Source organism: Charadrius vociferus, unplaced genomic scaffold (assembly GCF_000708025.1).
Source record: "Charadrius vociferus isolate BGI_N301 unplaced genomic scaffold, ASM70802v2 scaffold643, whole genome shotgun sequence".
Classification (NCBI taxonomy): domain Eukaryota; kingdom Metazoa; phylum Chordata; class Aves; order Charadriiformes; family Charadriidae; genus Charadrius; species Charadrius vociferus.
Genome location: NW_009647512.1, coordinates 655533 through 661622, shown reverse-complemented (window position 1 = coordinate 661622; position 6090 = coordinate 655533).

Below are 6090 nucleotides of genomic sequence, written 5' to 3'. Positions count from 1 at the left end.
ATCATCTATAAGAAAAATGCTACACAGTGATTCAGACCATGATTCAGAATTTAAATTTCACGTAATGCTATTAAATAGTATATATTTTTATAAATATAAAAACATAAAAGAAGTCTTTGCACAAAACACACAAAAAGCCCATCTGTTTTCCAACTCACTCTGGTACTTTCTTCAAAAGGTGTTAACCAGGCGGTTTGGCTTATATTGTTCTTTTTTCTTTTTGTAATAGCTTGTAGCATAGTTTTTGCTGACGTTCCAGCAGTGACTTGCTCCAGGGGGCTCCCACCTTAAATCTGGGTGGTGCAGGTTTCTGGCAAGGAGCTGGTACGACTCAGGGAGATTTTGGGCCACCCCAGTCTTCCCAGGAGACTTCCAGGAAAGTGGTGAATCGAAAGGTGCCAGTGCAGCACTCGCTGTTACAGTCATGTGGCTTTTCACTGTTGTTCCTGGCTACTTTTGATTCGGGAGTTTTGATCTCCAAATAGAGTTTCCAAAAACAGGAGTATGAATCGAAGGGAGATCGGCTATTCTTGGTTTGAAATACTCGCTGGCTATTCTGAGAATAACTCTAAGAAAGGAAACTTCTTGCAAACAGAAAAGTCTGTCTGTCTCATTCAGCCCAAAAGAAGAGAAAATCCTGAACTTAGTAAGAGGAGGGGAAAAAAATATCATGCTTACCAGCTGCTTTGAGTCCTAGTTGGCTTGCTGCGGTCTCTTTAGAAATGAAGTCCGGCTACCACATCGCTATCCCTAAGGGCACGAGGAGCTGTCAGCTCAGACGCTGCATTTTCCATTTGCTATTGCGCATGCTGACCTAAAAGTTGGGTTTTCCCATTAATTTTTCCTGGCCATCACTTAAGTTTTGGACCACTTATATAATCCGGTCACACTGGGATAGCTTGCGAAGATAGCCTTAACAGGGAAAAGATGGGTTTGGGAATTTGGTGGGAAGTGAAGGAGCAATGGTTTGCTGGAGAAGCCTGTGTGAAAGCCTGCTCGTACTGCACCAGCTGCTGCTCCCTGTAAATTGGGAAATGTTGTTAGCAGCTGATGGAGAAAGTGTGTCTACAGCCTTGTATTAACGTACCCAAATGTTTTTTGGCGTTTTTTTTGGTTTTGCTTTTTTTTTCAACGTGTTAGTAAATGAATTATTGTGCAAGAAGCTTTGGCTTCTCCTTTTAATGGCAAGAGCCGTTCCTGCCCAGAGGCTGCTGCCGCACCAAAGAAGGGCAAAGCTGCCCGAGGGGAAGGGCAGTGCTGGGCGAAGAGATTTGCCCTAAACCAGCCAAGCATGTGCCAGCACTATTGTAAATCATTTCAGCCCTGTGGATGGCTTTTAATCTATCGCACGTTTTGGCTTTATGTCAAGACAAAGTTCCCCCCCCCCACCCCACCCCGTGTCTCTCTCCTTCCAAAACGGAGGTTGAACCTTGCAGAGCGGAGGCTTTCCTCCCTGGCCGCCCCAGGGCTGTTCAAGGTTAGCTAGGCGGGACCTTGGCAAACCTGGGCTCATAAAATCCGACCAGGAAAAAATAGCACGATGAGCGTCGTTGCAACCAGGCGTGGGGAGCCGGTGTCCTTGGGAGAGGGGAAACTCATCCAAGTGAATGTCAGCAGGACACTATCCCGAGTTACTGAGTTGTTGTGAAGACCTGGCTATCTGGAAGGACTGAAAGGATGTCTAAATGAACACATAAATAATTTCTTACATGTAGAGCTGGGAGTCATCCAGGGTGAATTTTGAAGTCCTGAGGAGAAGGGTGCAGAAGGGAGGAGCCGCGGGACGGCTGCTTGCTGCCTGCCTTATTTTGGTCAAGCCCTTAGCCCAGCATTTGAAGAATTTGATTTTTATTTTTTTTCCCCTCTGGATGATGGTTTTTCCATGCAATGTTGAGACTTAAAGCAATCTGTCCTGTGACCCCAGTAATGTATGACGGAGATTTAGTTGGATCTGTTGTTTTTGTATAAATGTGATTTACTAGAGTCATGTGTCTGTGTTTGTGTCTGTGTGATACCACGTTTCTGTTGAAGCCTCCTCTCCTGCACAAACAATGGAGGAGCAGGATCTTGGAACTGACATAGGAACTTTTTTTGCAGTGGAGACGAGAGGTTTTCGGCTGCTTCTCCCCAGGGTGTGAGCAACACAAGGCTGGTTTCCCTGCCAGGTCTCGGCTTGAACCCCAAAATGGGGTATTTATTAGGCTGCCAGGATTTGAAAATTGGACTTGACATGTTTAATAGGTAGTGCTGCAATTACCTCATGGCCTTTCAATTCAGTTGCTAGGAAAATGCCGCAGAGATAAATCTTTCAGTGGTCCATCAATAGCCTCCCACGCGTTATCTCTGGCTCCCAGAAGAGGGGTGGGTGGCAGCGCTGGCTGCCTGGTTTCTCTCTGAGAGTGCAATCGTCTGATGGAACCCCAGATGCTCTCGCATTTATGTTCACAGGTTGGTGCTGACTCCTGTTCCCACTGCAGAGGGAGATATTGTACAATCCAGTGAGCTACTTCTGACTGTGTGATAGGAAAACATTAAAAATGCTCTGCCCGGTGATGAGCAAAACCTGCCACCAGATGTGGACTGGACTGGCAGTGCCTGCAGCTGCGGTGCTCAGAGGCAGCAGCTCTGGTTGGGGATGGGGGGGGCTTTTTTGGCACAGAGAGAAAGCTGCTGTCCCCAGGTCCAGCAATACCTCCTCCTCTTTGCACCGTGGTCACCAGAGCTCCGGTGCGGGACACGCTGCCCGTACCCAACTTGGCTACAAACCTTGTGCAGAGCCTGAGCTTGTTTTCTCCCTTGGATCTTACGCAAGCCTGCAAATAGGAAAAATACAGGACAGACTTGATGGACTGTGGATCGTAGCTTTCGCTAAGAATTAAAAATAAGCAGAAAGTTATATTTAGCCGTCTATAAACAGGAATAATGTAGAGCAGGAGGCTCGTTATCAGCTGTGCTCCATCAGTGCAGTCACGATCCCCACTGGGGTGATCTGAGGGCTGAAAAGCCTCTTTGGCAGTGGGGAGGTCGGGATGGCTGTCTCGGGAGGAGGTCGGTGGCTGCCCAGGATCGGGGCTGGGGAAGGAGCCCCTGACTGCACACCATTGTCCCTCCCCAGCAGGGCTGAGGCAGCATCAGCATGGTGCCCAGCTCATGGGATGCCTTGTCCCTTCCCGAGGCTGCTGCGGCCCCCCGCCGGTCCCCTGCTCCGCTGGGAGCTGGCCCCTGCCCTGCCTCGGCTCACCATCCCCCTGGGATGCCTGGCTCTTCCCTCGCCTTTCCGCTGGCCCTGGATACCGCACGTCCCAGAAACAACAGATATTCCCTGCTTTGCTAAAAACGGCAAAAAACTGCTTACGCCATGTAGCGGGCTGGCTGACAGGCTGTTCCATGCTATTTTGGTGCTGCCCGAGGTTGTGCGCAGTGCAGGGACCGCAGCCTCCATGACAGGGATGCTGCTGGCTCTGTCCCCGGGCACCGTCGGTAGCCCCATCCAACCCAACTCCACTCGCACAGCTGGACAGACCCCGTGCCCGTCCCCACTGTCGCCCCACGGGCACCTGCATCAGGTGCAAGGCGACGACAAGCACTGAGGGGCAAAGCCCAAAGAAAAAAGCAGTAAAGTAGCCTTTAGCACTGGTGCCACTGTCAGCCAGGACCCTGGCCACAACTTGCAATTCTCTGTGGCCCCGTGCATGGTTGCGTGCCCAAACCCTTCCCCATCCAGCATCGCACTTCCCTCTAGTGGCTAGTTATTAATGGGGAAGAGGAGCTCTCTCCCTGTGGGCAGGCTGGAGGGTGTCAGCCTGGTCTGATGTGCCCTTGGGGGCTGCTTGGCCCCTTTGCTGGCAGCCAGGATCCCGCAGAATCCACCGGGCCGGTGGGTGCACCTTGTGCAGCATGACATTGGGGTGCTGTGGCTATTTGCATCCCCCACAGCGTGGCCGGGGAGGCACGAGGGCCATGGGCACGGCAGGCGGTGCAGCCGTGCCTGTTACAAGGCCCTGGACACTGATGTTCCCACTGATTTTCCTACATGAGCGCAGGGAGGTGGCTTTGGTCCAGGGACAGGCAGACCCAGCAGCAGTGGCCAAGCTGGTCAGCTTCTCGGTGACGGGGCTATCAATTTCTCAGCCCGTTTCACACGGACAAATGGGCTCTTTTCTTTCCCGCACTGGGCAGCTCGGGCAGAGCAGCTCCTTGCCAGCCCTGAGCAACAGCGTGTTTCTCTTCTCGGCGATCGCAAATAAACTTCTCTGGCCTCAGGGGATCCCTGCTTGGCTCCTGGTGAGGGATCTTGGCGCAGCAGGGTTTCTCATGCCGAAAGGGACATTGAGACACATTTGTTCAGGAAACGCGGCCCTGTAAATGCTGCTCAAAGCTCCTTTTATTACTGTTATAGCTGTTCCCAGGGTGCTCGTTTCGGCACTGGCAGTTCGGGGTGCCACTTTGGCCTCCCTGGGCTGTGCCAGGGAGATGCAGCCAAGGGCCCCCCTGGGTAGGGGGTTACGGACGGCTCCGTCCAGCTCCCCTCCGCTCTCGCGCCAGCCCGCAGCTGAGCTGGGTACCGACTTCTTTTAGCACAGGCTGGTCTTGTTTTGGGGCTCGTTCTGGGCTGGGAAGAGGGCGGGCAGGGGACAGAATAACAACCTCAGCGATTTGGTATGCGGAGCACTCCCCTGCAACATCCCCCTGCCAAAGCTGCCCCCCCCAGATTTCGCTCCCAGCAGCGACTGCATCTTTCCGATGAGGCACCCGAGAGTGTACCTCTGCCCGGCTCTCCCCTTTGGCTGTGCTCCACGGGCTGAGCTGTAACGAGGTATTTAGTGAGACTGCTACTTGCCCATTAAAACGAACACCACAACGCCGGCGAGGAAGGAGAGCTGATAATCATGCAGCCACCCCTGAAGCCTGCTTGCGTTCATCGAAAATGCATTTTTACAAAGCAGATAAATTATTTATTAGGAGAGCGTTGCTGAATAATTCAGGCACGGAGGAGAGCAGTTTCCTTTGCACAGACGATTTTCCACCTTGCCCAAAGCCAGGCAGGGTGAGGTTTGGGCAATAGATGGTGCCAACCAGCCTGGCGTCGCAAGCCTGGCCGGGCACGGCTGAAGCCGGGGGGCACTGGGGGCCGGTTTGCAGTGATCCCCCCGAGGAGCCATTGCTCGGGGGGGGGAGAGCGACAGGAGGGTGCGTGGTGGCTTCCGCCGGGTGTCTCGGACAGCCAGCGCGGTGCCTGCCCTTGGTGGCACTGTTGGCAGAGATGCTCCTGCCTTTCCCACCTGCTCGGCCCAGTCAGGGCTTTTCCCCACTGACGCAGGGTGGAAGGGAGCCCCGACCCCAGCCAGCTGGAAACAGAGCGGGAGAGAAAAGCTTTGGAGTTTGTTTGGGGCTTTGCGGCATTTGTGCAACGGGGTGGAGGTAATCCCAGCTCAAATACTATGGATTACCTGGTCTACATCACTCTTCCAGCCTTTATAAAGGGATGTTTGCCCCCCAGTCACCCATTTTTCATCACTTCCGGTTGCTGAGGGACAGAAATGGCATCATCTCCCCCAGTCGCCATTCCCCATCACTGGAAATGTCTCTTCTTTCAGGCCCTGCACTCACTGTTCTCAGTTTGGGGTAACAGTGCTGGTGGGGTGTCTGGAGGAGCCGCACAAACCAGAAGAGTGTTGGATGGGAAAGGAGAGGGGGCATGTGGGGAGCCCCGTAACCCCGAGTGGTGGGGCAGAGGCTGTGGGGGGACGAGTGGCTCCGTGCTGGGGTGCAGTGCGGGCAGTGAGGGGCCATGGGATGCTGGGGCTCCTGCTGCTGATGGGGTGTCAGGGTGACCCCCAGCTCTTCCCACAGTGGCCGGTTGGGATTTAGGACTCCTCACAGGGGGATTTTCTTTCCCTTTCTCTGTCCCTTCTCCCCTTTTATCCCCCATTGCAAACAGGACAGTGGCTCTCACTGCAGGCAGGCCTGTGGGTGCCGGTGCACCCGGCTCCTCTGAATGCAGCCCCAGGCAGGCAGGGTGCAGGCAGGGTGCAGGCAGGGCTCCTCGTAGCTCCATAAACCACAGCCCTCGTCTGCCGCGTTTGAGCT